The sequence below is a fragment of the Helianthus annuus genome, chromosome 3, assembly GCF_002127325.2.
Source record: "Helianthus annuus cultivar XRQ/B chromosome 3, HanXRQr2.0-SUNRISE, whole genome shotgun sequence".
Lineage (NCBI taxonomy): Eukaryota > Viridiplantae > Streptophyta > Magnoliopsida > Asterales > Asteraceae > Helianthus > Helianthus annuus.
In genome coordinates, this window is record NC_035435.2 from 174,143,567 (window position 1) to 174,170,934 (window position 27,368).

General features: G+C 31.9%; 1 long non-coding RNA gene and 1 pseudogene across 1 annotated transcript; one reads left to right on the plus strand and one right to left on the minus strand.

Annotated features, from left to right (window-relative positions):
• Positions 1-9,955: 9,955 nt before the first annotated feature.
• LOC110928374 lies at positions 9,956-10,334 on the plus strand. Its single transcript, XR_002586326.2, has 2 exons — positions 9,956-10,018; positions 10,100-10,334. It is a non-coding gene; the product is annotated as an uncharacterized LOC110928374 (long non-coding RNA).
• Positions 10,335-21,027: 10,693 nt separating this feature from the next.
• Positions 21,028-24,656, minus strand: LOC110928372 (annotated as a pseudogene).
• Between the last annotated feature and the right edge of the window lie 2,712 nt (positions 24,657-27,368).

The window sequence follows — 27,368 nt, forward strand, 5'->3', positions numbered from 1 at the left end:
TGACCGAATCTATAAGGCCGCCGTCAAACGCTACCTTGGATTGAACATGTGACCTATACAAGCTCTGATAGCTATTCTTGACCCTCTTACAATTATTATTCATCAATACACACACACACACACCTTCCAGTTAGATCGAGTAACATGTTGATATTATCTAACCAAAACTGTTTGTTGCCTGATCACTACCAACATCACGAATCCTAACTCATAACCAATTGAATCTATGGAATCTAACCCAAGACAATCTGGTGTTCATGAATTTCAACAAGTGCAAATCACTGTGCAACTTTACACATAACAGTTTGAAACGTACATAATTATCCACATATCACGAAACCGATCACCAACATAATAATTAATCCTAATGCAATTAACATGAAATCAATCATCAATCATACACTTCGATCTCAGAGATTCACACATAAACAGAAACATTCAATCGGAATTAAAGCAAGTGTGATTATACTCTCCGAATAAATCAAGATGGAGTTGAGGAAGTCTTCGAGATGAGGGGGGTTTGCCACTGCCGCCGCGTTTCAAAGAGGAGTAGGGTTTCTTTATTTTGAGTTTTTTGTTAAGCTGTCATATAATACGTACACTAAATAATATAGGTTTTGGGGCGGTTAACCTCTTTGGCCGAAATGGGTTCAAGCCCACACAATTGGGCTGTCGAACTCATATGGTAAAGTTGTTTTAATCTAGTTAGTATTTTATTGGCTACACGAGTGTGGGGTGCGGCCCAATACAATCGCGTACTTATTTAACAGAATCATACAAGCACTGAACATGTACCACTTAGAAGAGAATTAACGAGGAGTTAAGATCACCAGATTAAACGTTACAAACCTTGAAAGTTCGGGTTGTCACACGAGTAAAAGATGATCTACGAGATCACCATAACCTTCGGGTTATGAACAATGTAAAGGTTTACGGGACCAAAATGACCACTGGGTCACAAATAGAAAGAAACGAACTATTGGGGCCTCACCAAAAGGAGTGAAAGCCTAAGGAAATAGCTTACGAGGCTAAGTGAAAGAACCTACGGGTCACTTGGGTAAAGCGTGGGAACTAGTGATGGTTTCCCGCATTAAATAATAACAGAAAGGAATAAGTACTTGGACGTAAATTCCTTGGTACGAGTAAATGACATAAGACAAAGAGAAAACGTTAAACTGAAAGCAACGTTTTAACAAACATAAGTAGTTTGAGATTGAGAAAAAACGGTTTAGACATTAACACCTATTTCGAATCCGACCTAAATAAGTTTGTGTGGGTTGGGGTGTTCAACCCTAAAACGGGTTTGTACACCTCTAGTTTATATATACTATACAATTTACATGGAGGGGAATAGTGTCACGGAGCGGCCTGGCACTTTTCTATTGGTCCAGCTAAACTACAATTTGCCCTGTTTAAATTTACAGTTTTGCCATTAGTTTTGTTTTTTTTCTCTTCTACCCAAATTACAATTTTGCTCTGAGTTCAAATTTACACTTTTATCAATTTACAACTAGCGGAATCTTAGACTAGTATCTATATATATTCTAAAGTTTAGTTATATGTTCTATTTTAAAACCAAAATTCATGGTTGTTTTAAATGCATCATCCTATAAAAATCCTATTAATTGCATTTAATTTATATTAAATAAATAAGAGATAAGATAAAAAATAAACTATATATATTCTAAAGTTTAGTTATATGTTCTATTTTAAAACCAAAATTCATGGTTGTTTTAAATGCATCATCCTATAAAAATCCTATTAATTGCATTTAATTTATATTAAATAAATAAGAGATAAGATAAAAAATAAAATAAAATAATTATATATCAATAATCATTAAAATTAATATCATCAATAACACATTATACTGAATAATATATTATAGATAAAGGTAGATTAGTTTAAAGTTAACTTTGATCTTAATTTGTTTTAATAATTGGTTTAAAGATAATTATTCCAAACTTATGATTATTCTATAAAATGATCTTTGACAAGGTAACCATAAATTTAAATTTCGAAGTAACTAATATATTAAAAGTAGCTCAAATATAATTCGTAATAAAAACACAACAATATATTTTCAAAGAAAACATATAATAAAAAAAATAGGTAAAGGGATCCAAATGATATCAAATATTAAGAACTTATCCATGATATTAGTATCAGAATTTAATAGATTAAGATAAAATTTAAACCGAAAGATCATAAGTATCATAAAAATATCATTAAATTAAAGTTAAAAAGTAAAGAAAAGAATTATTATTATAATATTAAAATAATAAAAATATATAAACAACTATATATATTATTAAAATATTAACATTACTATTTGTACCGATACCAAACAAGACCGTACCGGTATTTTCGATACCAGTACCGGTTGACACCAAGCTTATCCCACCCCGTGATACTAAAAAATCATTAAATTAAAGTTAAACAGTAAAAAAAGGAATTATTATTATAATATTAAAATAATAAAAGTATTAAAATAACTATATATATATATATATATATTCTAATATATTATTAACAAGATTTTGGCTAAATTAATTAGATTATTATAAATAATAATAATAATTTACAAATAAAACAGCACAATTTGCAACAAAGCAATGCATGAAACACCATATTAACATATAGTACAGTACATTAATGCTAGAACCTAATCTATACTATATTATAAAGCATTTCATAAGGATACTAACCAAATTTAAGTAATTACAATCTTTTATACTTATGGTACAACAACTTAATGATGTTAGTAAGGGGTGAAATGGTCTTTCTACATTAATATCTATACTATATAATAAAAGAAACATATTTTGGGACACTTGTCATTCTCTCATTTAATTGATTAAAATTAATAATAATAATAATAATAATAATAATAATATTTAATCTAAATTAATACAAATTTTTATTATTAATAAAATTTAATCAAATCTAAAATTGACCCCTACATATTCAAATAATTAGAACCAAAACCCAAGGACCCTTTAAAGCTTCGATAAAGATAAAATAAAAGAATGAAGAAAAAAAAATACCTTGACGGTTACATAAGATGCAAGTGAACAAATAAATTTTATATATTAAATAATAAAATAATATATCTTTAAAAACCTCATATAATAAAAGAAACCTGTTTTGGGACACTTGTCATTCTAGAAACCTGTTTTGGGACACTTATCATTCTCTCATTTAATTGATTAAAATTAATAATAATAATAATAATAATAATAATAATAATAATAATTAATCTAAATTAATACAAATTTTTATTATTAATAAAATTTAATCAAATCTAAAATTGACCCCTACATATTCAAATAATTAGAACCAAAACCCAAGGACCCTTTAAAGCTTCGATAAAGATAAAATAAAAGAATGAAGAAAAAAAAATACCTTGACGGTTACATAAGATGCAAGTGAACAAATAAATTTTATATATTAAATAATAAAATAATGTATCTTTAAAAACCTCATATAATAAAAGAAACCTATTTTGGGACACTTGTCATTCTCTCATTTAATTGATTAAAATTATTAATAATAATAATAATATTTAATCTAAATTAATACAAATTTTTATTATTAATAAAATTTAATCAAATCTAAAATTGACCCCTACATATTCAAATAATTAGAACCAAAATCCGTTTATCAAAAAGTAAAAAATAAAAAATGATAATCAGTTTCTAAAAGCACACCCAAGGACCCTAAAGTGGTTTCTTTTATTATAGCAGATAGATTTTTATTATCAATAATATTTAATCAAATCTAATAAGAATTCATACGAATTCCAAAGTTGATATTAACTTTCAAATAATTAAAAAAAATCCACCTAACATCACAAATGTTTCTTTAAATTCGATTAATTAATTTGTTCAACAATCACTATTATCTTTATCATTCAGTACGGTTAACCGATTTATCATCATACAACCTCCCACCTATTCAATCATATGATTTTTCAATCTTTTATTAACTAAATAAATAAAGATTAATATTCAATCTTATCCTACTTTAAATATAAAAAAATCCGTTAGTTCAGATTAATATTTAATTTTATCCTACTTTAAATATAAAAAAATCCGTTAGTTTTTTTAGGTATATTTTTTTATTATTTGGTATACAAAATCATATTTATTCAACTCATGTAATACACGGGGGTTTTTAAAAATATAACTTTTTTTATTATTTGGTAAACAATATTACATTTATTCAACCCGTGTAATACAATGGTTTTAAGGATATAATTTTTTTTTATTATTTGGTATATAATATTACATTTATTCAACCTGTATAATACATATGGTTCTTATAGATATAACTTATTTTATTATTTAATATATAAAATTACATTTCTTCAACCCGTGCAATAAAGGAGGCTTTTAAAAAAATAATGTTTTATTATTTGGTATATAAAATTCATTTATTCAACCCGTGTAATACACGGGGTTCTAACCTAGTTAAAAAATAAAAAAAATAATTATTTTTAAAACCAAAATTCATGGTTGTTTTAAATGCATCATCCTATAAAAATCCTATTAATTGCATTTAATTTATATTAAATAAATAAGAGATAAGATAAAAAATAAACTATATATATTCTAAAGTTTAGTTATATGTTCTATTTTAAAACCAAAATTCATGGTTGTTTTAAATGCATCATCCTATAAAAATCCTATTAATTGCATTTAATTTATATTAAATAAATAAGAGATAAGATAAAAAATAAAATAAAATAATTATATATCAATAATCATTAAAATTAATATCATCAATAACACATTATACTGAATAATATATTATAGATAAAGGTAGATTAGTTTAAAGTTAACTTTGATCTTAATTTGTTTTAATAATTGGTTTAAAGATAATTATTCCAAACTTATGATTATTCTATAAAATGATCTTTGACAAGGTAACCATAAATTTAAATTTCGAAGTAACTAATATATTAAAAGTAGCTCAAATATAATTCGTAATAAAAACACAACAATATATTTTCAAAGAAAACATATAATAAAAAAATAGGTAAAGGGATCCAAATGATATCAAATATTAAGAACTTATCCATGATATTAGTATCAGAATTTAATAGATTAAGATAAAATTTAAACCGAAAGATCATAAGTATCATAAAAATATCATTAAATTAAAGTTAAAAAGTAAAGAAAAGAATTATTATTATAATATTAAAATAATAAAAATATATAAACAACTATATATATTATTAAAATATTAACATTACTATTTGTACCGATACCAAACAAGACCGTACCGGTATTTTCGATACCAGTACCGGTTGACACCAAGCTTATCCCACCCCGTGATACTAAAAAATCATTAAATTAAAGTTAAACAGTAAAAAAAGGAATTATTATTATAATATTAAAATAATAAAAGTATTAAAATAACTATATATATATATATATATATTCTAATATATTATTAACAAGATTTTGGCTAAATTAATTAGATTATTATAAATAATAATAATAATTTACAAATAAAACAGCACAATTTGCAACAAAGCAATGCATGAAACACCATATTAACATATAGTACAGTACATTAATGCTAGAACCTAATCTATACTATATTATAAAGCATTTCATAAGGATACTAACCAAATTTAAGTAATTACAATCTTTTATACTTATGGTACAACAACTTAATGATGTTAGTAAGGGGTGAAATGGTCTTTCTACATTAATATCTATACTATATAATAAAAGAAACATATTTTGGGACACTTGTCATTCTCTCATTTAATTGATTAAAATTAATAATAATAATAATAATAATAATAATAATAATAATATTTAATCTAAATTAATACAAATTTTTATTATTAATAAAATTTAATCAAATCTAAAATTGACCCCTACATATTCAAATAATTAGAACCAAAACCCAAGGACCCTTTAAAGCTTCGATAAAGATAAAATAAAAGAATGAAGAAAAAAAAATACCTTGACGGTTACATAAGATGCAAGTGAACAAATAAATTTTATATATTAAATAATAAAATAATATATCTTTAAAAACCTCATATAATAAAAGAAACCTGTTTTGGGACACTTGTCATTCTAGAAACCTGTTTTGGGACACTTATCATTCTCTCATTTAATTGATTAAAATTAATAATAATAATAATAATAATAATAATAATAATTAATCTAAATTAATACAAATTTTTATTATTAATAAAATTTAATCAAATCTAAAATTGACCCCTACATATTCAAATAATTAGAACCAAAACCCAAGGACCCTTTAAAGCTTCGATAAAGATAAAATAAAAGAATGAAGAAAAAAAAATACCTTGACGGTTACATAAGATGCAAGTGAACAAATAAATTTTATATATTAAATAATAAAATAATGTATCTTTAAAAACCTCATATAATAAAAGAAACCTATTTTGGGACACTTGTCATTCTCTCATTTAATTGATTAAAATTATTAATAATAATAATAATATTTAATCTAAATTAATACAAATTTTTATTATTAATAAAATTTAATCAAATCTAAAATTGACCCCTACATATTCAAATAATTAGAACCAAAATCCGTTTATCAAAAAGTAAAAAATAAAAAATGATAATCAGTTTCTAAAAGCACACCCAAGGACCCTAAAGTGGTTTCTTTTATTATAGCAGATAGATTTTTATTATCAATAATATTTAATCAAATCTAATAAGAATTCATACGAATTCCAAAGTTGATATTAACTTTCAAATAATTAAAAAAAATCCACCTAACATCACAAATGTTTCTTTAAATTCGATTAATTAATTTGTTCAACAATCACTATTATCTTTATCATTCAGTACGGTTAACCGATTTATCATCATACAACCTCCCACCTATTCAATCATATGATTTTTCAATCTTTTATTAACTAAATAAATAAAGATTAATATTCAATCTTATCCTACTTTAAATATAAAAAAATCCGTTAGTTCAGATTAATATTTAATTTTATCCTACTTTAAATATAAAAAAATCCGTTAGTTTTTTTAGGTATATTTTTTTATTATTTGGTATACAAAATCATATTTATTCAACTCATGTAATACACGGGGGTTTTTAAAAATATAACTTTTTTTATTATTTGGTAAACAATATTACATTTATTCAACCCGTGTAATACAATGGTTTTAAGGATATAATTTTTTTTTATTATTTGGTATATAATATTACATTTATTCAACCTGTATAATACATATGGTTCTTATAGATATAACTTATTTTATTATTTAATATATAAAATTACATTTCTTCAACCCGTGCAATAAAGGAGGCTTTTAAAAAAATAATGTTTTATTATTTGGTATATAAAATTCATTTATTCAACCCGTGTAATACACGGGGTTCTAACCTAGTTAAAAAATAAAAAAAATAATTATCTATATCTATATCTATCTATCTATACTATATTATAAGGATACCAACCAAATTTAAGTAATTACAATCTTTTATACTTATGGTACAACAACTTAATGATGTTAGTAAGGGGTGAAATGGTCTTTCTACATTAATATTAAAAAATAAAAAAAATAATTAAATGAGAATATAATCACAATTAATTATAATAATACAATAATAAGTTCGGTTCTTAAATGCAATTAATAAACGAAACCTATTGGGATAAACCGCAAAAGCACTCCAAAGGTCCAATTTCAATCAATATGTAATAAATTTGACCGATTAAGGAATCTCCTATCATTGCTAGAAATTCACCATTTCACTCAACATCAACTCCTTTGTCTACTATTGTGCGAGTTAGAGTCGAAAAGAAAGAGATAAGTTGATATGAAATTTATTTATCTTGGTGGAAAGGTATGTTCTTTTATACCCATTTCAACATTTATTCGAAAAAACTTTGGTTTGTTTCTTAAAATATTCAAATGGGATAACAGTTTTCTTTTACATAATCTATGAGTTTATATTGATGTTTTATTATGTTTTTGGTGATTTAGTGGTTTTTTTTTTTCAAATTATGATTTTATATTACATATAAAGTATACACACAGGTTACTGGATACAAAAAGACAGACACTTCATACTTCATCAAGGTACCGTTGCATGACTATAGTATCTGGAACCATTTACCAATGTATTTTATATTAAATAAATAAGAGATAAGATAAAAAAATAAAATAAAATAATTATATATCAATAATCATTAAAATTAATATCATCAATAACACATTATACTAAATAATATATTATAGATAAAGGTAGATTAGTTTAAAGTTAACTTTGATCTTAATTTGTTTTAATAATTGGTTTAAAGATAATTATTCCAAACTTATGATTATTCTATAAAATGATCTTTGACAAGGTAACCATAAATTTAAATTTCGAAGTAACTAATATATTAAAAGTAGCTCAAATATAATTCGTAATAAAAACACAACAATATATTTTCAAAGAAAACATATAATAAAAAAATAGGTAAAGGGATCCAAATGATATCAAATATTAAGAACTTATCCATGATATTAGTATAAGAATTTAATAGATTAAGATAAAATTTAAACCGAAAGATCATAAGTATCATAAAAATATCATTAAATTAAAGTTAAAAAGTAAAGAAAAGAATTATTATTATAATATTAAAATAATAAAAATATATAAAAAACTATATATATTATTAAAATATTAAAATTACTATTTGTACCGATACCAAACAAGACCGTACCGGTATTTTCGATACCAGTACCGGTTGACACCAAGCTTATCCCACCCCGTGATACTAAAAAATCATTAAATTAAAGTTAAACAGTAAAAAAAGGAATTATTATTATAATATTAAAATAATAAAAGTATTAAAATAACTATATATATATATATTCTAATATATTATTAACAAGATTTTGGCTAAATTAATTAGATTATTATGAATAATAATAATAATTTACAAATAAAACAACACAATTTGCAACAAAGCAATGCATGAAACACCATATTAACATATAGTACAGTACATTAATGCTAGAACCTAATCTGTACTATATTATAAAGCATTTCATAAGGATACCAACCAAATTTAAGTAATTACAATCTTTTATACTTATGGTACAACAACTTAATGATGTTAGTAAGGGGTGAAATGGTCTTTCTACATTAATATTAAAAAAATAAATAATTATCTATATGTATATCTATCTATCTATACTATATTATAAAGCATTTCATAAGGATACCAACCAAATTTAAGTAATTACAATCTTTTATACTTATGGTACAACAACTTAATGATGTTAGTAAGGGGTGAAATGGTCTTTCTACATTAATATTAAAAAATAAAAAAATAATTAAATGAGAATATAATCACAATTAATTATAATAATACAATAATAAGTTCGGTTCTTAAATGCAATTAGTAAACGAAACCTATTGGGATAAACCGCAAAAGCACTCCAAAGGTCCAATTTCAATCAATATGTAATAAATTTGACCGATTAAGGAATCTCCTATCATTGCTATAAATTCACCATTTCACTCAACATCAACTCCTTTGTCTACTATTGTGCGAGTTAGAGTCGAAAAGAAAGAGATAAGTTGATATGAAATTTATTTATCTTGGTGGAAAGGTGTGTTCTTTTATACCCATTTCAACATTTATTCGAAAAAACTTTGGTTTGTTTCTTAAAATATTCAAATGGGATAACAGTTTTCTTTTACATAATCTATGAGTTTATATTGATGTTTTATTATGTTTTTGGTGATTTAGTGGTTTTTTTTTCAAATTATGATTTTATATTACATATAAAGTATACACACAGGTTATTGGATACAAAAAGACAGACACTTCATACTTCATCAAGGTACCCTTGCATGACTATAGTATCTGGAACCATTTACCAATGTATTGTTTAATTGTTCATAAATTTATAGCCTTTTTCCTTTTTGCAGCTTCATGTATATGGAGGTGTAAAAGGGTGGGTACGAGAAAAGTTATTCATTTGGAGATAGACATTTATTTGGCCTATTGGTATTTCCTTTTTTAATTTCTACTTTACATTTTTTTTAAACATATGATGCTTTTGTGTGATTTAATTGATACTATATATAGGCAATATAGATGCAGAGGAAATATTTGAGGAGGTATTGTTTGACAGGATTGGGCAGCAAACTTTAAGGGCTCGGATGTTTTCAACCCGCGCAAAAGATTTAAATTGATTGCGTTTATCTATACTATCGTATAAAGCATTTCACAAGGGTTCCAACCAAATTTAAATAATTGCAACATATTATGCTTATAGTACAACAACTCAATGAAGTTAGTAAAGGGAATTAGTCTTTCTACATGAGTATAAATTGATAAATACAATTAAATTGATAACTTTATAAATTAAGTATTGTTAAATACTTGATAAAGAATTAAATCATTTGACTTAGTTGAACATCATCACCTTCCTCATATTTACATTGCTTTTCCATTTCAAGTTCTCCGTAACCGATTACTTGATTGAATTTTATAATTAAGTCATTATTATTTGGTTTAGTAATTGCTAAACATCATATAAATAAGGTTACAACCTTTTTTGCAATTTTATCAGATAGTTGATGAACATCATATGAAATAAAAATAAAAATAATAATAATAATAATAATTAAATATAAAAAAACTTAATCAACGTTATTATGAATTTAATTATAACTATAAATGGTTTTAAAACTTAAAAGATGCTAACCAATTAGAAACGAAAATTACTAAAAGGTAATTTCATGGGGTATTATTATCTATCATACCTAATAATTGCAACAATAATGATTAAATAATGAACTTAATTACAGATGGTTTAAAACTCAAAAGAATGCTCTTTGCATCTTACCTCAAGTCTCATGGAATAAGGTTCAAATGATAACCATTGCATAATTAGGAACCACTTTTTAGCCCTTGGATCGTATTTTGATGGTTGAGACCTTTAAGTGCAATATCTATATCTCTAAGATGAAGATAATGTATGGTAATGAAGATTTGGAGCAGCAAGAGGTAAAAACAGCCCGAATTTTTCCTTTTATAAATTCGATTCGATTCGTGAGTGTTAGTGTGTGTGTTTATATTGATTAGGGTTTCATCAAATGCAATGTGAGGGTTTCCAATCGGTGTTTATACAAATAATATAGAACCCAATTTTTATGTATGTGTATGTAGTGTGTAGTATGGGGTCTTGCTTACCTCATTCAAGGAATAACAATGAAAGACAGGGGTCATTGATTTCGAAAAACTCCGCCCCTTTGTTCGCCTTCTTCCTGATTTTAAGTTACGGTGAGTCAATTTCCTTTTTTCTGATTCTAATCGATTAAGAACTATACATGATTAACCAACGAATTGTGGTAGATTTTATGTTTCTATTGCAGTATTTGGATTGAATTGACTGTTGCAATTTAATAATCGTCAGTTATAGTTCGTTTTTTGAATATAGAGAAACACTGACTTATTTAAGGTGCTTGATTTGGGTGAATAGTAGCAATATAAACTGCTATTGTAATTTGGTGTGATATTCAATTCAATATCAGCAACCTAATCAAATTGTTCCCTAAACATAGAGTAAATGTGTTCACCAGCAAGGTAATAATATGTACTAATTTTCAATTATAAGAGACTTCTAATAAGGAAATATAGCTATTAGGTTATGTCAAGGTAAGCATAGTTTATAAAGAATATGTTGCAGAATAAAGTTAATACAACATTTTAGTAATAAATAATAAACTGCTTTCTTATCTATAAAAGGGAACAAAACCTGCAATTTGACTTTTAGATGTCAAAACTGAATTTATATGTATATGTGTATGTAGTATAATATATATATATTTAACATCTATTTTACACCATCTAAAACAATGAAAAAGAAAAAATAAAAATAAAAAAATTTGAAAACTGTGACGTCTTTTGAAGAGGGTTGAGAAACCACACGTCCATAGAATTGAAGTTTTGTGAGACCACATGTGGTGGGGCGCAAACCTCTCTCAAAGCGTCTTAAAAACGCGGGGGAACACTGTACCCTCGGGCGTTTTGGGCATTTTTTTGACTGGTAGTGCTACCACAAAGCGCCGAACGAGGAGTGGACTTTGGTCAAAATAACCATGGTCAAACGGCTAACTTTAAAAAAAACCGGTTTTTGTTTTAAAAATCTATACTATATTCGCACTTTCGTACCATGTCACGCACTATCTATATCAGTCGTCGTTCCAGGAAAAAACAATAACTATTATGCATGTCGTGCATCGCACGGGTGTTCCCCCTAGTATACTAATACAAAAAAGTTAATACTATTATTTAAGATTAAACAATGTTATTTTCAATAAATGGGTATAATGTTTATCCCATTTATTGTAATGCATTTATCTATTATGTTTGATTTCAATTTTTAAAACAAATTAAAAAAAAACGCCTATACCAAAGGTTTTGCCGTTTTGGCTTGACGATTAGCTGAAAAAAACAAACCAAATGGCCATTAATAACGAAACCAAATAGTTTTAAATTCCCTTTAACCATAATTTTGATTTCAATGACGATGAAGACTCAAAACCAAACAATGGAAAAATTTTGCGTTTCCCAACGTATCACGCGAACAACCCACTAGTAGATATGCATATATCCTTTTTACACTTTCACTTACTTTTTTTCCATATATTCCAAATTCAGTGTTTAAAACTAATTTTTTTTCTATTTACTTGATGTGATAGGGAGAAAGGGCAGTGTAAGGTGACTGGTCGGATGGCCATCCGATCGGATGGTCATCCGGTCGAATGGTCCTTCGATCGGATGGGAGATACGAGTTAGTTTTCGACTTTTCGTTTCGTGCGTTGAGTGTTTCAATGCGTTGCGAGTAAGCGATGTGATAGTATCAAACATTAGTTACACAAATAACCTAACTAACACATAACCTCAAGTACAACTTAACTTTCGAGTCCGCGATGAGATTGCGACGTGATAGAATTGCGATTGCGTTTTAGAATAATCACCAAAACAATCAAACATATAAACATGCACAAGTAACACATAATGTACACACACGTAAAACAATATCCAGAACCTGTAATTTAGGATGTGATGCGATAGCGATGTGATAGCATTAAGTTGATTAGCGTTTTTGTTAACTTTATCGCATTGTTACTTCCTATAATCACAAATCATAAAACATTTATCGTTCATTAACACTTGTCAATTAACGAGTTCGAGAGTACAAGTAGTAATTAAGTAAGGAAATAATAGATCCAATTAGCAATCTTTTCTTCCTTTGACTTTGACTTCAAAAAGTCGGATTGTTATACCCTGGATCTTGAACTTGATCATATCATGTCTCCTTCCTCTTCATGTTGAGCTCGTATGCTCTCAGCTTCCCCACAACCTCTTCAAGTTCTTTTGTGTTATAATCTGCCCCCCTTTGATCATGAGAGTATAGATATCCCACTTTGCAGGTAATGCATCAAGCAGCTTGTCATTGATCTCAATGTCCGTATAGCTCTCTATGTCATAGTTGTCCATTTCTGACATTAGATGGTAGTATCTCGTGATGATATCTTCAAGTAACTCATTTCTCATACACTTGAAGATAGCAATTTGCTTCTTCAGTAGATCCACTTTGTTCTTTTTGACATCTTCATTTCCTTGATACCACTTTTCTAGTGCATCCCACATTTCCTTAGAAGTAGTGTACTTCTTGAAGGTATGTTTGATGCCATCTGGTAAAGACATATTGATAGCAGCTAAGGCTTTCTTTTCAGCCTCATACATCTTCTTATCAGCATCTTGCATGTTCACATAGGCGGTGACATGTTGTCTGCCTTCGAAATCGTGTGTTGGGTCCGTGTACCCATCTTCAATACAGATCCACATGCGTGTGTCCTGATATTCAGAGAAGGATTGAAACCTGTCCTTCCATGTCAGATAGTTCTCCACTTTCATCATCTTAGGCAGTTTGTTTGTCGTACCAACCTCATGCCCCATCCTCAAAAGTTCATTCAAATTTGTCATGTTCGACATTTTAATGTAACAGACTGGTAAAACCGTACAAAAAGTGTCCGAAAACTGTGATTACCAAACAACACTGTTAGATTCACTCGAAAAACGAATCCAAAGATATATAATGTCAAAAACGTTTTCTAGGATTTTCGTGCCTAAAAATACGTGGAGTCCAATGGTGCAAACGGTTTACTGAGATGAGCTACGGATCGTTTTTTATCTGCAAAACAGTGAATTTTTATGGACGCTTGCCGAGAAAAATTCTAGCCCTTAATTACACTACCAAAATCGCTAGTAAGCCAAGCCAACTTCGCTGCTCAAATTCTCTGATTAATTTCGCTAGTTATTAAAATCGCTGGTTAATTTCGCTGATTAATTACGCCGGTCAATAATTTCACAAATACGACGTCTAGTAACTTCGCCGATCACCGTGATAATGTCGCTGAGGACAATTAACACAGTTACCAAAGTCGCCCTTGGATTTTACGCCGGTCAGTCAATTTCACAGGTCCAGATTGCGAAATTGTTAGATACTTCAGTAAATTCGGAAATTCAATCTTTTCAAAATTTAAAAGATCCCTATCTCTTCTCAACAGAATCCTGCAAAATCAAACAACCAAATCAGTACAATTTTTTGAAAATATACGAAGAACACGAATAACAAATCTTCGAATCTTCAAGATTTTCAGCCAAATATTCTTCAAAAAATCAAACAAAACTGTCCCGAAAACCTGCAAATCAGCAAAATTAAACACGCATATTGATCAAAACACAACAAAAAATGCACAAATATATCAGAAAATCAAAAATTTCAAAAACCCTAGTTTTTCGGTTTCAAAAATTTTCGAAAATTTTCCTGTTTCTATAGAACACAATTCTGAACTGAGCTTCTTCAAGAGCCTAACGCTCTGATACCAATTTTCGAAAATTTTCCTATTTCTGATACCAATTGTCAATCCAACCTAGAGTGCGGAATCCTCTAGATCAGATTAGCACAGAAACGAGTAGAAACAACAATTACTATCAAACGGGTTTTTATTGATTATCTATCACAACGATTACAATCAATTAAAACCCTAACTTCGTCCGAGCTCTAATGCTATTAAGAATTCTCTCTCAAAAACTGTTTTGGCTGATTAGCCTAAACCCTAATGCAAATCCTTGTTTATATAACACAAGGTTGCAACTTGGGCTAGGGTTTCCTACATGGGCTACGAATTGGTCTAAGCCCAATTCGTCCCATACACCCAATATGTGTGGGTTTGGTTTAGCCCAAATACTATTAATTGACTAATACAAAGCTAAACCCGCTAATCGTTTATCGTTTTACTAATTACAAGATATCCAAAGACCAAATCTAAAAGATGTTGTCACAAATATGCACCAACACGAGCGACACTTGCGTCTTATCCTTCAGCTTTTACGCACTGAACGTCTTTACGTCAAGTTCTCTAAATGTGAATTTTGGTTGAACAAAGTTCAATTTCTTGGTCACACCGTCAACGAACTTGGTATTCACGTTGGCCCTGCGAAGATTGAAGCGGTAAAGAACTGGATTGCTCCTAAGTCTCTGTCTGAAATTCGTTCGTTCCTTGGTCTAGCTAGTTATTATCGTTGTTTCATTTCTAACTTCTTGAAAATCGTCGTTCCTCTTACTTCCTTGACTCAAAAATATAAACCTTTTGTTTGGGGTCCTGAACAAGAGGAGTCTTTTCAAACGCTCAAGGACATACTTTGCAATGCTCCTATCCTTTCTCTTCCCGATGGTAACGACGATTTCGTCGTGTATTGCGATGCTTCAAACCCAGGCCTCGGTTGTGTCCTCATGCAACGAGACAAGGTTATCGCTTACACGTCAAGGCAACTCAAAATACATGAGAAAACTACACTACGCACGACCTTGAACTTGGCGCGGTTGTTTTTTCCCTGAAGATCTGGCGACACTACCTTTATAGTACTAAATGTGTGGTCTTCACCGACCATAAGAGCCATCAACACATCTTCAACCAAAAGGAACTGAACATGCATCAACGTCGTTGGGTAGAGTTGTTAAACGACTACGACTGCGAAATTCGCTACCATCCATGTAAGGTGAATGTAGTGGCCGATGCTCTTAGTCGTAAAACTCATGTTAAGAGTATTCGTTGTCTCCAACTCATCAACGATCTTCAAAACCGCATTCGTGAAGCTCAATACGCATCAGTTAACGAGAGTAACCTCTACAACGAGATGCAATGTGGTGCTGAAGAGACTCTTGTGTCTAAATCCGATGGTATTCTATATCATCTCAATCGCATCTGGATTCCTAATCATGATAACCTTCAAAACTTTCTGATGAAGGAGGCACACAAATCGAGGTATTCTATTCACCCTGGAGCTAATAAGACGTACCACGATATGTGTACGTCCTATTGGTGGCCTGGAATGAAAAAACGATATCGCCACCTTCGTTTCGAAATGTCTCACTTGTTCAATGGCTAAAGCCGAACACCAATGTCTCTCTGGCTTGCTCGAACAACCAGAAATTCCTGTCTGGAAATGGGAGAGCATTGCGATGGACTTTATCACCAAACTTCCTTGTACTTCATCTGGTCATGACAGTATTTGGGTGATCATTGACCGATTGACCAAATCCGCTCACTTTCTCCCTGTTCGTGAAGATTACAAATTCGAGAGATTGGCACGTATCTACACGGATGAAATCAGTTCTTGTCATGGTATCCCCATTAACATCATTTCTGATCGTGATGGTCGTTTTATGTCCTGTCTTTGGCAAACTTTTTCAATCCGCTATGGGTACTCTTCTTAACCTTAGCACCGCTTTTCATCCTCAGTCTGACGGGAAAACCGAGCGTATTTTGGTGGCAACTGGGATATGCACTTGCCTTTGATCGAAATCTCATACAACAACAGTTATCACGCGAGTATTCAAATGGCACCTTTCGAGGCCTTGTATGGTCGTAAGTGTCGTTCGCCTATTTATTGGCACGAGATCGGAGAAGCTCAAATCACCGGCCCCGAGCTAATACAAGAGACGACATACAAGATTTTACACGTTCGAGACAACTTGCTGAAAGCCAGAAGCCGACAAAAGAGTTACGCTGACAAGCGTCGCAAACCCTTGGAATTTGAAGTAGGTGACTTTGTACTTCTCAAGGTATCCCCTTGGAAGGGCGTAGTTCAGAAAGGGAAACTTGCACCTCGTTACGTAGGTCCTTTCAAGATTCTCGAAAGGATTGGAAAAGTTGCGTATTAATTGGACCTACCTCAAGAACTCAACAATGTGCATCCTACATTTCACGTTTCAAACTTAAAAAAATGTCTAGCTGAAAAAGGACTTCAAGTTCCACTCGAAGATCCTCAAATCAACGAGACTTTGCACTTAATGGAGAAACCCGTCGAAATCATGGATCGAGGAGTCAAGCAACTTAGGCGCAGTCGAATTCCTATCGTCAAAGTTCGATGGGAAGGAAAATGGGGCGCCAAGTTTACTAGGAACTCGAAAGTGATATGAAGGCTAGGTATCCGCATCTGTTCGTTGCATCTCCCTAAATTTCGGGAGGAAATTTCCTAAAGGAAGGGAGACTGTAACGCCCTTTTTTCAAACTTTCTTTAATTAGAAAGCTTGTCTCGTATTTCTATTTTTGGAAACTTGTATTCCTTGTAATTGTCTTTTCGTTGTATCGTTGTAAAATCCGAGACTTGAATCATAATAAAATTCCTTTATTTCTTACAAATTATACTTTACATATTCATACCTGCTTATACATATTATCTTATTCGTAAATTCTTGTAATCGTGTGATAACTTGCAATACACATCATACATGCACAATTTATACGTTTTACACTCATGTTTATACACCCTTAGACACTTACGATGCTTAATCATGATTCCTATTCTTATATTATACTTAATTATATGTGCTTATACTTAAAACCACCTTATACTTTGCTTCTTGTACCTAAAATACCCTTAAAACATAACACATGAAACATAAGGGACCTAAATCGTCAAAAAATCAAACAATTGGCCAGCCACATGGCTGTCGCGCCCCGCGGCCTCCCTCTCCTATTCCCCTCCAACAATTCATTGAAACCAAAAATTTGTGTGTTTCACATTATGCGTTTCTGTAAATCACACAAACAAGCATGCCTTGAACGAGTATGAGATCCTGGAACAACATACTCTTGTGTGGCAGCCTGGTTTGATAAGCATAATCGATTTCGGAGAACGTGTATGAGATCTGTCGGCCCTATTGTTGGATCAGTGACTCTATGGAAGATGTGATTAAGGCCCATTGTTTACCGTGGAATGCATCCTTATTTCTGTAAATCGCACAAACATCGTATCTCTCCGGAACCGGCAATGTGACTCTTCTACTCTCAAACAAAAACGGTCCACCTTGTGGCAACATCTCTCCGGCACCGGCAATGCGACTCTTCTACTCTCCGGCACAGACATGCATCAGGAAAAAAGCATATAAAGAACCTTCAAAAGTTAGAGAATATATAGACTTCAAAAGTTAAACATATTTTTATTAGCTAGTATACTTGCAAGTTGCAAACAAGAATATGCGTTGACTTATTCGTGTGACAGTCAACAAGCGTATCATCATTGTGGAGAACAACCTCGTTTAATAGCAAGATAAGAAGGATGAGATATCGGTAGTTAGCTCGAAGAAGTTTCTCTCGATCATTCAACACGTGTAATCAAGAGGTCGGTCTCAGGTGGGCATAAGATCCGTGGGCCCTATTGTCGGATCTGTGACTCCATGGAAGATGTGATTAAGGTAAGCATGCCATAAAGTTGCATCTGATTTTTAAAACATTTCCCACTGACATATTTTATTACAAATTGGGAACCATATATTCGTGTGTAAAAGCTCGGAAAGATGTCCGAATAGAGATTTGAATATCCCCTTGGTAGTTCTTACCATATGACACATGATAAAAGCGCTTTTCTAGACAATCTCGAATTATGTTCCATTTTAGGGTTTATTCATTACCTATAACAATGTCGATAAACGTTGATCGGAACACGCCGCTTAAATCTCAGTTGTGTCTCATCGCATTATGACAATACTGACAGGGGTGCTGGTCTTTTCTCCCATTGTGCAAACTTGAAGAATCTCACCATAACACATTGTAGACTGGTGGGCTTGAATGGTTTTAATATATTTCATCTTGGGCTATCTAGTCTAACACTTGAAAATGGATATGATCGTGTCAAGATCTTTATCTATTATGTCATCGACCAACTGCTCGAAATCTCTTTCGTTTCTTAACTCTTGAAGTGTCAAGATCTTTATCTATCATGTCATCGACCAACTGCTCAAAATCCCTTTCGTTTCTCGGGTTCGCATTCTACACAACACACCAAAAAATAAACTTTAAAAATTCAGTGCCTTGATATGCATTGTATAGGCCTATACGATACGTATCAAGCCCGCCGCCAGACATAACCTGCACCTGTCAGTCTGCCATGTCTTTTACTTTATTCAATACGCATCGTATAGGTCTATACGATGCGTATTGAATTGGAAAAGTGTGCGGATAAACGAGGGGGTGTGCCATTAGAAAACCCCCATAATATAACTAGATGCAGATAATTTTCTTGTTTATTATTTATGTGTATGTGTGTGTATAATTTTATTTATTTCATTAAAATTGCCATTTTACAATCACTCTTACGTTAACCACACACCAGCCCTAATAAAGGTTGTATAACATTTAACAAGGTGATTTTTTGTCACACTAGTTGTATGAGACGGTTAAGTTGGCTATACAACCAGTGGCGGATTCAGTATATTTTTTCAGGAAGTTCCTTATACTAGATTCTTGGTACTTTTCATTAATTTATTTTCAAATCATACAAGGTTTACACAAAATTTATCCATTTTTTTCTAAATCGAAGGACCCCCTGGATCCGCCACTGTATACGACCCATACGAGAGAGTGTTTCACCCATACTATACGGTTCATATGAAAGTACGGCATGGACAGGGAAATGAATGAGTAATGATTGATGTGACAGTGATATGATTCACACAACACGAATAATATGTTTTCGACTTTCAATACTGCCTTTATCACATGATCCTATGATGAGACATGTGCCATGATGTCCATTGGGGTGGTGTACGAATATAAATATGATTTATTAAACAAACTCGAACTAATCATCCAAAATTATTAAACTCAAGCTGGTCATTTAGAAGATAAGTAAACAAACAAACTTTATCTCGTTTGAATACTTAATAGTCAGGGGCGTAGCCACCACTAAGTTTTTGTTCAAGCTCCGCCACTGTCAACAACAATGACTTTAGACCATATAATTATGGCAGGATTTAGATTTAACGATACGCTATACATATTTAAGAGATAAACTATCTATCCATACGGTAATGTTTTGGTGATAAAACCATCTACTAATACTGCATTTTCTTTTTACATAATCGTTTGTACTTCTTAACTTAAACGCATAAATTCGTGTTATAAATGTGATCATTCCCTAGTTAAGAGTTGAATTTTGATGTCATATACAATATACTATTTTTGATTCATAAATGGGCCGAGTTTAGAGGGTGTGAGTTAGCAGTAATAAAAAAAAATTACCTTTTTTGTGTCCTTTGTACTTCCAAAATCATTAGTATATTATAAATAATTATATAATACATAGAGTAAATTAATAAACAGTTGGTAAGGTTAAACTATAAGTTTTAAGTTTGTTGTACAATTTTAGACATTTTCAATATTAAACGTTAAAATATTGTTAAAACAACACATAGTTGCAAACATATGCTTATACTTTCTTATTTTTCTCATACCTCTCCTGAATGAGAGAAGTTCTTAGACTTTTCACTCCGTTAACTCCTCTTCTCAACTCGGGAACAATTATTTCTATATGGCATAGATCATCAAGGCACGAATAATTGTGCTTCTTAGAATGCGGCCTTTCAGGATATGATTACAATGTTTCAATTGTTATTGATCAATGAAATCAAAAAGGAAGTTGATTGTGTGCGTGATGCCTAGCTAAAAGGAAATATGATTCAACAGGTGGCACGCTACCTTATGCATCGGTGGCACATTCGCTCTAGACAACTCAAGATGTACAGCCATGGGTGAAACCATATAAGTAGAACTTCCAAGAACTTGAAGATCAAATCATCAAACTATGATTAAAGTGAAATGGAAAAAATAGTTTAAAAAGAGCTGTAGAACAAACTATGAAATGTAGCATAATCTGCTGAAAACAAGAATAGGGAGGCAAATGTTATTTTTCATGATAACCTCAATAAATGAGGCCATCGATACACTAGAACTTAATAGATTGAAGCAAATAAAAAAAAACTTAAAAACTAAAACAAGGTATCACAAGCAGTTTAAAAAAGATGCTTAAAAACATATCATGTCTTAAATTTGTAAAATGAAAACAAACAGTTTAAAATAAAGAGTCTTTGATACCAAACATGGTTAACACAGACAGAATAAACCAAAAACGATCTCACTTCAATGGAATAAACCTTGAAGAGTGGGTAGCACCAATACCGGGTCTACCGTGCTTCACAGGCTTGTATGAAATTGAGAACTCAGCAAGGTAGTGGTCGATCATTTCTGGCTTGATTTCAATCTGGTTGAATGTATTGCCATTGTAAACACCGGCAACACTCCCGGTCATTTCTGGAACGATGATCATGTTTCTCAAGTGGGTCTTCACTAGCTCTGGCTTCTCACCGGCTGGTGCCTAACGTTTCTGTACAAATAACATTAACATTCAGCAAATGTATAACATAAATACCAACAACACAAATATTTTCCGTATTGAAGAACAAATAAACACAAATTCTCAACCATACATGTCACGACCCCCGACCCACCCTGGACGGAATCGGGTGCCGTGAACAGTCCAGTGGTACCGGTGATTATTTTTAGAAAACATTGCAGCGGAAATTTCATCAGGACCGTGAGTTAGGAAAAATGTCAGAGTTTAGAAACACTGGATTTTATTTAAATAGATGGAATAAATTCCATGTTTTACAAAGGTAGCTTTTAATAAAAACAATATTTCTTAATTTGATTTAATTAATAAAATAAGCCACTTCTTGATGCCTTCGGTGCCGGATCCAATTCTTACTTCGATATACTGTAATTACCTGAAATGCGTTTTAAAAAGGTTTTGTCAGCGGGAAATACTGAGTGAGTTCATTCAGGTTTTATGCAAAAACAGATTTGTTATAATTCACAGTATTAAGAGCGATTACAATGTTTCTATCAACCAATTATCAAGAATGGGTATTTGTCACTCGACCGGATCTGTGACTGTGGTCATACCACTATTGGGTCCCGTCGCCCCAAATAGTGACGGCTTACTCACACAGAGTAATAATCACTCACATAGAGTAATACTCACTCACCTAGAGTGATAAAAATAGTAATGTGCACAATACCCCACATACCAGCTGTAATTTGGTGATTACAAAGACTTAATCCCTGTAATTATAACCTTTGAAAATAATTTGAGGTATTGTAATACTTACTCACAAACTGTGAGAAAACAATTAAAAAGGAGAATGACTCACATTATAAGCATGCAGTATTTGAATTAACAAGCTTCATGATTCAGATCTTTCTGAGAATTAGCATCTACTTTGATTGTAAGTGTATGGGGTAAAGTTTCGTCTATTGGTAAGCCTTGATATATTGCATATTTATACAGGCAGAGCTTAGCCTATTGATTTAGCTTTGTAACCTAGTGCCCACAACTAGGTAGGTAACTCAATACAGCAGTTACGTCAATTCACGAGATTAAACCCTCACAACGATTAATAAGTGCAATACTTAATAATTCAACGGATTCACAACGAATAACAGAGCATAGTCCGAATTCGAACAGCACTCAAATATTCAAGTCGAAATCAAGATGAATAATCAAAGTACAAGCTCAATTTGAGCAGCACTCGGACAATCGTTGGATAGTTATAATCGATCGGACGTTGAATCGTAATAGCGATCGAGTTATTACCCTGATTGCGGCAGCGTTTCGTGATCGGTGTGTGTTGTGTGGTAAACGAACGATATCTCTGTGTATATTTTGAGTTTTTACGTCGAATTAACGGCAAACTTCAAGTGTCACTGCCCCCTATTTATAGCTGAAAAATGTCCTCCCTCGCGTGTCACGACAGGGAAACCTGGTCCTGGCGCGTGGCGCGAGAGGTCACTTTTAATATGAGGTAGCCACGCGTCTCAGTAGCTTGGGTGAGTCGACGGTTCGTTAAAATTCAATTTCTATCGAAAACAGTTTGGATAATACTAACTAGGAAATACCCCCCCTGAGTTTTAGGGGCCCTGATCCTGATTCCGATTGTTCTGAAAATTTTAGGGGTCATGCAGTATCACTTAGGGGTCTTTAATTAGGGTTTCCTATTGGACAAAATATAATAAGAAATAATAGTTTTGATGAGAGTTGTTACAATACAAGAAGCATGATATATTAACAGGATATATGTAAATTAAAGAGAATATAACAAAACTACCTAAGCAGTTCAAAACATTAAAATTCAATGATAACTTTCTATTAACATTTCGACTATTGTAATCATATTTGTTACCAATATAATAATCGCAGCCTTCAAAAGCATGCAAACAAACAAACACAAGTTTTCAAAAAGAGACAGATTAATTACAAGATGTTTACCAAAAAAAATAACAAAACTACATAAACAAGCCGGAACATTATAATTCAATGCAAAGTTGATCAAAGCACATTTCAAAACGTGCAAACATGATGGTAACCAAAACAATTATATGCAGTTTCCAGAACAAGCAAGCAAACACAAGTTCATAATGTTCAAAGTCTAAATATAAAAAAGTGTTTAAATATAAAAAAATACAACAAAACCTAATAAGCCAATTCAAATTCATAATACTCATGACAAAGTTTCTTAGAACATTCAATGAACATATGAAAGATAAAAAACAGAAGTAAATCAATTTTCTAGTTTTAAATTGACAATTAGAATAGGTTTCTATGGTAAGTATAAACAATATAACTAGTCCTAAACAAACTCAAAAAATAAAATGCAGAACCCTAGCTTCAAATAATTCTATATAATCTAAAACAAATTAGTATCAAAACAAATACATTTCATTATAAAATGATAAAAAAAAATATACAGCTTTGCGGAGCTTCTTGATTAAAGCCATAGGCTTCCTCTTCAAACCTCCCTGAAACCTATAAAACCACAAATTCAATTAAAAAAACAAAACAAATCGATTCAAATTCACAATCATTTTACAAAAACAATAACAAACCTTATGCGAGCAGTGAAGAGCTTAACAAGCTCATCAGTAGACATATCAAGAAGAGCATCCAAATCCACTCCTCTGAATGAAAACTTCTTAAACGTTCTCTTCTTCGGTGCTCCGACTGCCGCAACGTCAACTTCAACATCCGCCTACAACAACAACAGAAGATGATAAGGATTAGATTGAATTGGTGGAAAGAAATCGATAGCATTGTAACGGGGAATAGGATTACCATTGTAGAGTTATTGAAGAAACTGCTACTGCTGCTGATCTTAAACAAATAAGAAGGCTAGCTAGGGTTTGTTTGTTTCGTATATAAAGAGGGCTTAGGGTTTGGACAAGTATTGTTGGGCCTGGTGTAGTTGGGCTTATGAAAATGGTGCCTTACGAATTAATTCACCAATGGTGTACTGTTGGGCCTTGTATCATATGCTCTTGCATATTTCAGTAATAAAGAAGGTAATTGATTTGTTATCTCAGCTTTCGAGTTGAATCAAATTAAAACCAAGAAGTTTACTCATCTTGTTTTTGGACCCACTGCTAGTGAAGGTTTGTGAAATCCTTTGCAATGCAAAGGTATTACCTTTTTGTTATGAAGGGCATTTTCGTAGTTTAGCTTGCTCTCATATATAGTTTAATATTAATTAATGTGCATAAAGGTGTTGAATCAAATGATAGTAGGGTTATGTAGTATATGTGGCTGATGGATTAGATGTCTTTTTCAACCTTACACTTCTAAGAATTTTAAAAATATTTGTACTCAGAACATGGTTGTGAACTTGTGACACCTTAGCAATTATCAAAATTTAGGAAAAAGTTATGGCTACCAAGAAAATGTCCAGGATAATTAATTCTTTAATAGGGTTCCGCAATAGACTTTTTAATAAATGTTCTTAAGTTTTCTCTGATAGGATTAATTCACTTCTACTGGTATCGGTCAACGTCAGTTTCAGGTTGACCGGTTGAATGGATGACCAACATGAATTATATATCTGTTGATGCAACAAACACGGGACCAAGGATGGTAGCTAAGCTGGTTAGGCAAAAGGGCTGAAGGGTTCAGTTTTGCCTAACGCAGGTCGCGGGGTCCCTCCACGTTTGCAAAACGTGGAAGGAGGTTCACTAGTATGTTCTTGTTATTTGCTTTGAGGTTCTTTCTCTGAGGCCAGCTCGAATCCAGAAAAGAAAGCAAATAGAATGGAAGTAATGAAGAGTTATTTGGAAGTGACAAAGAACTCTTTGAATGACAAGAGATTAAGGAATCTCTGTGCTTTTGGAATGTCTTTGAAGTGTTCAGGAGCTGTCCTCTTATAGTGGAAGACTCCTCCTGAAGTGGCATAAACTATACTAGCGAGACCTGTTTGCATATGGAGGGTTTCCCCTTTTGGGGTTGAAGGCTTTGGACCCCTGGTTAATAGAGTGTGCCTGTGCAGACCTGCTCTGACTTTGTGAGTTGGTGAGCATGGGTTGGTGAGACTAGTCCTTGGACATGACTTATTACTGTTTCTCGATTTCCTCATTTTACAGCTTTTCATCCGATGAACCTTTCAACCTTTTAAGCTCTTTGCATATTAATCATTTTGTTTATCCTTGGGCTACCCCCGTCGTCAGCCCCCCAAGTCAGAGGTTTTTGGGGTAGTATACTCAAAGACTTCTGACTTTTATGCATGTCTTTTAAAGGCTTCAAGGGTTCGTTGCTTGGAGGCTTGAAAGGTTTGAGGCAGTTACTTTTTTGAATTTTGAATTTGAAACGATTTGACAGTTGATTTGATTGACATGTGTCAGGCGGCGGTTTTGCAGGGATTATTTATTTACCTTTATTACCCTTACTTTAACATCATATTTATTTTGTGTTTGGAAAATTTCTTCACTTTACTCTCAATCATTCACAGTTTCCTTCCTCAGGTTAGTTTCTCTTCTTCATTTTCGTTTTTGCTTTGTTCAATCATGGGTGCCCTTAAGGATTTAGCGAGGTCATTTTCTCGAATGACACAAGAGGAAGTAGACCTGTTTTGCCTTGAATATGGTATTGATAAAAAGTTTAATCCAACCGCCCCTGCTTGCGATGTTTCTATTGACAAACCAATTCCTGGTTCGATTGCTTTGTATTGTCGCCATTTTCAATGGTCCAATCTTCGTTACCCTTTTCCGTTTTTTGTTCTAAACTTGCTTGAGTATTACCGAGTGTCTTTTGGGCAAGTTCACCCAAAAGGAATGGCTAGGGTTTTGCACTTTGAAGTGCTCTGTCGTGCTCTTGGCTATGATCCCTCTCTGTTGCTTTTCCGGAGGTTTTTTCGTTTAGCCAAAAATGGCGATTGGTTTACTTTTGAGACGACAAAGGTTGATACTTGTCTCATTTCGTCCATGGTTACAACCCTTGGATCTTGGAAGGATACCTTTTTCTGGGTTTCTGAATCTATCGTTCCTTTCAAAATGGTATGGAGGCGTCCGGATGCTGTTCTAAATGATCCGGAGCCTTCTGAGTCTGAATTGAATGATGCCTTTCTTTCAGCCATTCGGGGGTGCCCTTCGAGGGTTCGTCCCTTTCCCGAACATTTGTTAGTGCTTTTAGGGGTTAGTAATATTTGGGCAAAAGCCGATCGGGATCCGGTGTTAATGAGAAATGGCCTTGGTATGCATTTTCCCCCTTATGCCTTTTTACTTTACTTTGTTTGTGACTTATTTTTCTTTATTTGTTTTTTGCCAGTTATGTCTGCTTTGGACTTTATCAAGAGTGACGACACGTCTGATGTTGTTTTTGAGGATGCCCCGACTGTTCCGGGTGAGAATGTTGTGGTGAGAACTTCCGAGCAAAGGTTTGAGGGCACGGGTTATGTTAATGTTGCCAATGTTAAGGGTTTTACCAAGTCTACTGCCCCCAAGTCTTCAAGTCGCCGATCTTCTCGTCGTTTGTTGAAAGCTGGGCCTCAATCCACTTCCACTGAGCCAGTGGATTTGACTGATGATATTGAGGTTTCGGAGGATCAGGTTGAAGCGGGTGTTGAACAAGATAAGGAGTTGGTTGTTCATGGCAAGAAGGTTCGAGGTAAGAAGGTTAT